This window comes from Lipotes vexillifer, unplaced genomic scaffold (genome assembly GCF_000442215.2).
Source record: "Lipotes vexillifer unplaced genomic scaffold, Lipotes_vexillifer_v1.1 scaffold524, whole genome shotgun sequence".
Lineage (NCBI taxonomy): Eukaryota > Metazoa > Chordata > Mammalia > Artiodactyla > Lipotidae > Lipotes > Lipotes vexillifer.
Genome location: NW_006774722.1, coordinates 521,867 through 532,264, shown reverse-complemented (window position 1 = coordinate 532,264; position 10,398 = coordinate 521,867).

The window sequence follows — 10,398 nt, the reverse complement described above, 5'->3', positions numbered from 1 at the left end:
CCAAAAAAAAAAAAAAAAAAAAAAAAAAGGGATCCTAGGATTTTTCTACGACATAAAAATATGTTGTCAGTTAAATCATTTATCTTAAGCAGAAAAAAGAGTTTCACTACACAGGCATGCCCAAGATTTGCTGCTGGTGTAGAAGGGCTTAAGTACAGCTGCCCCAGGTGTCAAAAATCAATTTTAAATGGAATATAGGAACAAATAGGCTTTTTCTGTCCTGGCCACAGAGTGTCATTAGCAAGCCTGATGCCAACTCCCTAAATAAAAAAGCTAGTATTTGAAAGTAGGAGTCTTTCGAAGGAGCTAGAGGAAGTGAAATTTTATCAATGGATGTGCCCAACTTAGCAGTGAAATCCCTGGTACATTTTCTGCTGGGACAAGCCCTGGAGACTGAAGTGTCACCCGGCATGACCGTCTCCCTAGAAGCGGCCACAATTGTTGACCACTCTTTTTCAACTTTGAGCGCCTGGATTTTAGAATGTGATCCCAAAGCTGTGGATATTCAATATCATATGTGTGAACCCATGTTACATCTGATTCCTGAATTCCCTCAGAAGCCCCAGCACGAAATGGAAGTAATGTTTCAGGACGTGGGAAGAGCAGCTGCGTTCACGAGCCACAGCGGGAGCCTGGCACCCCTGCTGGAGGGGGTGGGGAGGGGTGTTTTCAGGGATGGATGGCGTGGCTGGAGCTGCAGGTGGGCGGTGAGGACAGCAGGACAGCCCCACCTGGACCGAAGCCTGTGTCTGCAGGCAACACCCCAGTTCTCTGCGGGGCTTCTGCTCCAGTGGCAGCCTGTCTCTACAGAGGGCCCGGGTCCTGCTCCGAGCAGCGTCGCCTGTTGCTTGGGCGTGTACTTCTCACTGCACTGGTCACCTGGTCCCCCACTGGCCTCGGCCAGCGTGAGGCTCCCCCCTGAAGCGTGGCTCTACGTCCCACCACACAACACACCTGACCGTCACCTGCTCCCGTCACGGGGGCGAGGGTGGAATCCCAGCTCCTCCAAGGCCCTTGACCATGGAACTTCAGAAATCTCTCTGGGTGTTGGGACTGTCCAGGGGCTTGTGAACTGGACACCCCAGTCCACGGAATTAGCAGCTCCAAGCGGCACCGGAGAATCAGGCAGTATTGTGGCAACGCCACCTCGGCATCGTCTGCCCTCCAGGCTGGGTTTCTTCCCTGTTTTCACCAATGTCTGGAAAACTGAAGATGCTTTTAATACCAGGACCTAAGCATTTCACTCTGGGTGGTTCTACCCCAAAGAGCAACTCAGCAGCTCTCAGGTGTCCTGTCAACTGGTTTTTGTCCCACAGGGAATGGAAGAAGACAGAGCCCCTGGAAGCGACATGTGAACTGTGTTCCGGAATTTGCGGGGCCTCCTCCGTGGTTTGGCACCGAGATCGCACGCTCAGGTGGCCTGGGACAGCTGTTTCACGGTGGCAGCGCGTGACCCATGGCAAGGGGAGGGAGATGGCAGGAAGATCCGGGACCTGCCGACGGTACAGCAGTTACTATCAGGCTACCGGTAAATGTGTCACATAGAGCACGAACGTTTGAAAATGCATTTGTCTGACTTTGCAAACTTTGCATGTGTCCTGTGTCAGGCTAAGAGTCCACTTTGGATAACACAGACCCATTTCAGAATAAGAACAGCTGGATCTTCTTAAAAATTATTCTTAGGGCTTCCCTGGTGGCGCAGTGCTTGAGAGTCCGCCTGCCGATGCAGGAGACGCGGGTTCGTGCCCCGTTTCGGGAAGATCCCACATGCCGCGGAGCGGCTGGGCCCGTGAGCCATGGCCGCTGAGCCTGCGCGTCCGGAGCCTGTGCTCCGCAAATGGGAGAGGCCACAACAGTGAGAGGCCCGCATAACGCAAGGAAAAAAAAAAAAAAAAATTATTCTTACCATTTATTGCAACAGGTAGGATAATGTTAGGACGGATGGATGGATGTGTACAGGTAGATACTTGCTCACATTTTTTAAAATTTTGTTTTTAAAAAATTTCATGAAGAATCAGAAATTAGTCATGGGAATATGGGGCCTTTAAATGTTGGCCAAATAGAAATTAATTTAGTAATCACAACTTTTTATCTAAGTGAAATGGATATTAGAATTCTTCTTAGTGCTACTTTCCAACAATACATTTTTTTACATATTTTTAATTTTTGAGGTATAAGTTACATAGAGTGAGATTCCCCCTTTTAAGTGTACAGTTCTGAGTTTTGACAAACGAATGGCCATGTAACCACTGCCCCAAATCCCACTGTGCTCCTTTGTTGCTACCCAGCTCCCAATCCATAGCAACCACTGGTTTCTTTATGTCCCTACAGTTGCCATTTCCAGAATGTCATATAGATGCAATCATATGTTTCCAATCAAATACACTATATATTTCAGTCTGGCTTCTTTTGTTTTTTTTTTTTCAGTACGCGGGCCTCTCACTGTGGTGGCCTCTCCCGTTGCAGAGCACAGGCTCCAGACGTGCAGGCTCAGCAGCCATGGCTCATGGGCCCAGCCGCTCCGCGGCATGTGGGATCTTCCCGGACCGGGGCGCGAACCCACGTCCCCTGCATCGGCAGGCGGACTCTCAACCACTACGCCACCAGGGAAGCCCGAGTCTGGCTTCTTTTATTCAATGTAATGACTTTGAGATTCAGTCTTGCTGTCTCCTGGATTATTTGTTCATTTCTTTCTACTGTGGGTTAATATTCCATTGTATGGCTATTCTACAGTTTGCCTGTCTATTCACCAGGTCAAGGACATTTGAGTTGTTCCCACTTCGGGCGGATTATGAATAAAGCTCTTACAAATATTTGTGTACAGGTTTTGCGCAAATATCTATTTTCATTTCTCTTGAGGTGAGATCTCTAGGTCATAAGACAGAAGTTGTTTAACTTGATAAGAAACTACCAAACCAGTTCGCAAAGTGGACACACCTGTATTCCCACCAGCCAGGTACGAGTGGTCAAGTTGCCCACATCCTCGCCTTCACTTGGTATTGTCAGGGGGTTGTCTTGTTTTGTTTTGAGCTGTCCTGGTAGGTGTGTAGTGACATCTCATTGTGGTTTTAGTTTGCATTTCACTAATATCTAGTGAGTTTGAAAATCTTTCCATGAGCTTACTTGCCATCTGCTTATCTTCCCTGATGAAATATCTGGTCAAATCTTTTAACCATTTTTTAAATTGGGTTGAGAGTTATTTATAGATTCTGGACACAAGTTTTTTACCAGACATATATTTTGCAAGTATTTTCTCTCTGTTTTCTCTTTTCATTCTCTTAATGGTGTTTCTCAAAGGGCAGATTTTTAAAAAAATTTTTTGATGATGTCTAATTTATCCTTCTTTTGGTGGTGAACCATTCTTTTAGTGTCCTGGCTAAGGCATCTTTGCATAACGCAAGGTCACAAAGACTTTTTTCTAGGTTTACTTCTAGAAGTTTCATAATTTTATGTTTTGCATGAAAGTCAAGGATCCATTTTGAGTCAGATTTTGTATATGATACAAGGTGTGGATCAAGGTTTCTTTTTCACATATGGATGACCAATTGTTCCAGCACCATTTGTTGAAAAAACCATCGTTTGTCCATTGAATTCCCTTTGCAGCTGTGTTGAAAGTAAATTGGCCACACGTGGGATCTATTTCTGGATTCCATTCTGTTCCACTGATCCAGGCTTTCATCAGTGCCACACTGTCTCGATTACTGTGGCTTTATAGTAAAAGCATCGAAATTAGAAAATGTGAGTCCTCCAACATTATACTTCTTTCCCAAAATTGTTTTGGTTATTCTAGATCTGTTGCCTCTCCATGTAAATTTACAAATCCATTTGTTGATTTGTACAAAAGATGTACAAATTTGTACATTTTGTTGGACAAAAGTACATTTTGGAGGGGATGAACTTACAGATCCGTTTGGGAAGAATTTATCATTTTAATAATATTGAGTCTTCCAATCCATGAACACAATATATCTCTCCACTTATTTAGGTTTTTGATTTTGTTCATCATTGTTTTGTAGACTTCAGTGTACATATCTTGCACAGATGTTAGAACTTATACTGAGTTTTTCATGAGGTTTTTCTTTTTCTGGTACTATTGTAAATGGTACTGTTTTTAGAATTTCAGTTTCCTATTGTTCATTGCTAGCATAGAGAAATACAGTTGAGTTTTGTATATTGACCTTGTATGCTGCAACCTTACTAAACTCACTTGTTATTAGTTCTGGCAATTTGTTTGTAGATGCCTTGGTATTTTCTACATAGGCAATCATGCCATCTGCAAATAGAGACAATTTTATTTTTTCCCCTCTCCAATCTATGTTTTTATTTTCTTGCCATATTGCTCTAGCTAGGGCCTCCAGTATGATTTTGAATAGGAGTAGTGAGAGTAGACATCTTTGCCTAGTTTCCAATTTACAGCGAACTCAAGTTACATTGAGCCTTTTGCCATTAAGTAAGATGTTAGCTGTAGGTGTTTTGTAGATGCCCTTTATTGCACTGAGGACATTTCTTTCTATGACCAGTTTGCTGAGAATTAATCATGAATGAGTACTGAATTCTGCCAAATGCTTTTTCTACATTAATTAAGATGATTATATGCTTTTTATGTATCTGCCAATATTATAGATTACACTGACTGATTTTCCAATGTTGAACAGCCTCGCATTCCAGGATGAACTTCACTTGGTCATGATGTATTCTCTTTTTTATATTTTGCTGGATTTGACTTGATAATATTTTGCCGCAGATTCTTTTATTTACGTACACTAGCAATACTGGTCTGTCGTTTTCTTGTAATATCTTTGGTTTTAGGGTAATGCTAGACTCGAGAAATGAGTTGGGAAGTGTTCCCTCCTCTTCAGTTTTCTAGAAGAGTTTGTATAGAATTAGGATTATTTCTTCCCTGAATGGTAGTATTTACCAGTGAAGCCACCTTGTCTGGAGTTTGCTTTGTTAGAAAGTTTTAACTGTGGATTCCATGTCTTTAATAGCTATGGGATTATTCAGGTTAACTATTCCTTCTTGAGTGGGCTTTGGTAGTCCATGTCTTTCAGGCATTTGTCCATTTCACCTAAGTTGTCAAATTTTAGGACATAAAGTTGTTCATAACGTTCCTATATTATCCTTCTCATGTCTGTAGAGTCTATAGCGATGTTCTCTCTTTCATTCTTAATACTGCTAGTTTCTGTCTCCTCTGTTTTTGTCATGGTCAGTCCAGCTAGAGGTTTATCAATTTTGTTGGTCTTTTCAAGTAGCCAGCTTTTTGTTTCATTAATTTTCTCCCTCATTTTTCCTGATTTTCATTTCATTGATTTCTGCTCTTTATAATTTCATCCCTTCAGGTTAAAATGCCATTCTTTTTCTAGTTTCTTAAGGTAGAAGTTAGAATAATTCATTTGAGATGTTTCTTATTTTCTAACATAAGCACTTGATGTTATAAAATTCCCTCCCAGCACGGCTTTAGTCACATTTGACAAATCTTGATATGTTATATTTTTATTTTTAGTTCAGAATGTTTTCTACTTTCCCTTGAGATTTCCACTTTGACCCATGGGTTATTTAGAAGTGCATTTAGTTTTTAAATATTTGGGAATTTTCCATATACCTTTCGGTTTGTGAACTCTAGATTTATTACGTTACGGTCAGAGCATGAAGTTTGTATGCTATCATTTCTCTTAAATTTGTTAGGGTTTGTTTGGTGGCCCAGAATATGGTCTATCTTGATGACTGTTCCATGTGCACCTGAGAAAACTGTGTATCCTGTTGTTGAGTGGCATGTTCTAAAATGTCACTTAGGTCACACTGTTGATAGTGCCATCCAGGTCTTTTATGTCTTTACTGATTTTCTGTCTGTTTGTTCTTTCAATAACTTAGAGTGTTGAGGTCTTCAACCATAATTGTGGATTTGTCTATTTATCCTTTCAGTTTTTCTTCATATATTTTGGAAAGGCATACCTGCCTCAGCTTGGGACCTTGTGTTATTAAATGCTATGCCCATCACTTGCTAAAACCATCTTGCACAGTTGCAAGTTGTTAAGAAATGAGTGCTCAGAACAAAAGCCTTGAACATTAGGGCCTCTGCGAGGGGCAGAGTCTCCTTCATTGCAGGCAGCAGAGCATTTGGGCTCAGCTACCGGCAGGGCCTCTCGGTCTTCCAGGTGTCAGAGATGAATGTACAAGAAGGGCTGATTCCAAGGTGGGGCAGGGGATCTGAGCTCAGCACCCTACCCCACCACCAGGTGACCTTGGACCCTGATTTCCTCAAGTCAGTTGACACCCATAAATGAAATGTCCTTGCTAGATGCTGGGGAAACCAAAGGAGATCAACTGTGGTTCTTGTCCCGAGGATGCTACAATCTCTCCTTCCTGTTACTTGGGGTCCCTGAAGAGCAGACGGGGCCCTGCACACATTATCAGGCCTCCTTTCAGCACCATGTCCATAAATGTTTAACCACAGTTTTGGGCGGGGGAGCCATATTTGCAGCGTTTGCCAATTTCCATGGTGTGAATACTCACAACCACGGCGGGTTTCAAGCTACCAGCGTGACTCACTGTGTGTGGAGCAGGGAGACACACAGGCACACGATGTCCTACAGCATTTCCACTGTACAGAGACAAGGCCATGGATAATAGCAAAGTGTAGTGAAATAATTAGGGAGAGGTAAGTGCCGAGTATTGATTACCTTTGGTTTTAATATAACTCATTTAATGGTAAGTTTATATAATTTGGCCATGTTTGACAACTGCTATGCAAAACTCCTGAGAATTCAGCCATCAGCTTATGTGGATTCATAAGGGTGCTGCCTCATGTGCTTGCAGAGACCCAATCACGACTCAGAAGAACCTCAGACGAACCTCAGACAAGCTTGGCCAACGGGAATGAATTCATTGGTGTGACAGAGCTTCCAGAGTAGCTTTTAAGCAGAGGGTCTTGGGTTCTCCGTTTTTAACAATGTCTGCAGTAACCTCTCTGCTAGCTGTGAGACCTAGCCCTGAAGAACCAGGGCCATGCAGCGCTCTGATTGGCCAGCCTTGGCCACGCCCCTCCCTGGAACAGGGGGTGGAGTCAGCACCCAGTGGACCCAGGGTGGGTGGTGGTTTCAGGATGATTCAAGCACACTACATTTATTGTGCACTTATTGCTATTATTATTACATTGTAATATAATGAAATAATTATACAACTCACCATAATGCAGAATCAGTGGGAGCCCTGAGCTTGTTTTCACTTGCCACTCACTGACAGGGTTTTGATATAGTCTGCAAGCAACTGATTTATTATGGTCTCTGTGCAGTCAATCCTCTCTGCTAATGATAATCTGTATTTGCAGCCGCTCCCCAGCTCCACTTCAGATGATCAGGCATTAGATTCTCATAGGGAGCGTACAACCTTGATCCCTCACATGCGCAGTTCACAGTAGGGTTCACGTTCCTACGAGAATCTAATGCCACTGCTGATCTGACCAGAGGCAGAGCTCAGGCGGTAATGCGAGCGATGGGGAGTGGCTGTAAATACAGATGAAGCTTCGTTCGCCCGCCGCTCACCTCCTGCTGTGTGGCCCGTTTCCTAACAGGCCATGGACTGGTACCGGCCTGGGGGTTGGGGACCCCTGCATTAAGGAATGGGCAGTGGATGTCCAGTTGTCAGAAACAGTGAGGGACCATCACACAAAGCCTCAGAAACCTTCCGCTAACTGTAAAATCCCATGTGAGCATTTGGCTTGTGGCCTTTCAATCTTGGGGTATATTTAAACTTCCTGGTGCTCAAGGTTTTCAAATTTCAGAAGTTATCCACACTTGTTTTAAATAGTAAATGTAAAGCTTTGCTTATATAAGTATAAAGGACAGAGTTACTCATCTCCCCAGCCTCCAACTCCACACCCTAACCCACCCTACCCCCCAATTCCCATTGTTAGTAGCCTGCCCCATGCCCCCCTCTGGGCTATGCAGTCCCAGACACACATACACATGGGGGGTTGTTTTGTTTTTTGCAGAAGTAAACCCAGACACACATGTGATTCTGCAACTTGCTTTCTCTCACTGTGAGATAAATTTTGGGCGTCTCACCAGTCGGTAGACAGACCCCGGCATACGTTAGGGTGGGCTCTAGCTGGACTGGTTGGGGGAAGGGGGGCTTTTCATTCATTACTCCTACCGAGGGCATGGAAGTGCAAAGACCTCTTGTGATTTCTAAATTTGGTCAGAGTGTATGAGGCTGTGCAGGGTGCCTGTGTGCTAAAAATACCAGCCCGGGTCTGGGGTGGAGGCTGCACATTCAGAGAAGACAAAATGGGGACGCCCAAGGTGGCAGCGCATCCGAGGTCCTTGGCAAAGCATCTTCAGGCTTCTCCAAAGAGCCTCGGCCTCTCTACTCTGAAACCCATGCCCCAGTGGTGCCTGTCTCCAGGTGACCAGGGTACGTATTCTAGAAGCTGTGCCCAACTGAGTCACCTCCCCGCCGCCCTGATGGTTATGTTAACCTGTCATTCAGTACCAACTCAGGATTTGGGCCATATCTGGGTACCACTGCACAGATACTTACTTATTTCCAAGTCACTTTTTAAAAATCAAATACATTTATTTTTAAATAAAACTTCACAACTACAATAAATGGAAAACCAAGATCGCTTGTCATAAATAGTTATGATATATAGATAACTAGATAATGTACATCACGAAAGTACATAATATTGTTGTTGTTATTAACATTTTTGAGCATTTGCTCTGTGCCAGGCTCTGTTCTAATCTAAATATGAACTCATTTAATCCTTACAACAGCTCCCCGAGGGAGGTGCAGGGTGACCCCCTTTCTACTGTCCCTCATCTTGCAGATGAGAAAAGGAGGTTCAGAGTAGCAGCACCTTAAAATAGACAGGTCACTACCAAAACCAAAGACAGGGACCACCTCGATCGTCCAGGTGCCTGTGGGCGGGGAACCTCAGCTGTGCTGGACTTTGAATTCGCTTCCGGCATTTGCTTCACTCATTCACTCATTCATCTCTTCAATAAGTGTTTACTGAGCACCTACTGTGTGCTGCATGCTGGGGATGGGGTGGGGGGTATTCTGTCTCTGCCCTCCACGAGCTCTGTCTGGTAGTGGAGAGGGTGCATGTGGTGGGTGCTTCAGAGCTGCAGTGCGGGGGAGGGGAAAGGGCATTCACCAGCCTAGGCTTCGGGTGTGGGTCGGGGTGCTGGACCAAGTTTCTAAATATTTCAAGAATAGGAGCTGGGTGAAATAAGGGAAGAGGAGAGGGGAACATGGTGATTCAGGTGCATTCAAAAGATGAATTCAAGTCAGTTTCATGTCCTCATCAGAGACCCCTATTGTGAACAGACTGAAAGAAGGAAACCTCAGTTTCCTCATCTGTAAAATGGGAATAATGGTACCAGCCTCATAGAATTACATCCATGAGGATGAATGTGTCACACAGTTTGTAAAGCATTCTGGTGGTTCCTGCCACAGAGTAAATGCTCAAAATGTCACTAATAATAATGATGATAATTATTACTGTTTCTGGCAAGTGATGGTGTTTTCCATTTACCAAAGCAGTGTTGAAAAGTTCTTTTTAAGTTTTGTTGTTGTTGTTGTTGTTGTTGTTGTTGTTTTGCGGTACGCGGGCCTCTCACTGTTGTGGCCTCTCCCGTTGCGGAGCACAGGTTCCGGACGCGCAGGCTCAGCGGCCATGGCTCACGGGCCCAGCCGCTCCGCGGCATGTGGGATCTTCCCGGACCGGGGCACGAACCCGTGTCCCCTGCATCGGCAGGCGTACTCTCAACCACTGCACCAGCAGGGAAGCCATTTTTAAGTATTTTTGATTCAAATAAATGAGTTTAAAAGTGGCACGCTTCACCTGAAACTAAGACAATATTATAAACCGACTATAATTCAAACAAAAAAGAAGTAAAAAATAAAAGTGGCCATCTTGCAGTGAGTTTAAGTCAATATCCATATTACCATGTTTGTCTTCATTTGCATACATCCTGAATTTTACAAGCACACAAAAAATTAACCTGTAACTTCCACCTGTCCTTTTGTCTTCCTGAGGCTTTATTTAGAAAGAAGTGGAAATACAACACCATTCTTTCAAACTAATAGCAATTCATTTACTTGATGGGGGATTTAAATTCCTTACCAAGTGGCACCAGCAATTTAATAATGAACAATATTTCTAAGTAGCACAGCTCACAGCATGGGGCTCCCTAGATCTGACTTAGACGGTGAAACATCTATCTTTATGACTAAAGTTTCTCTTCGCAAAGCCACGTGGTTTTGCAAGGACATCTATTGGAGTAGCCAATAGAAGCTGAGTTTTTCTTCAGCTCTCCCGCCTCCAAACATGCTCACCTGGTGTCTGTGAGGAAGGTGGTATTTGGGGGGAAATTAAAAATCTGGAAGTATTGA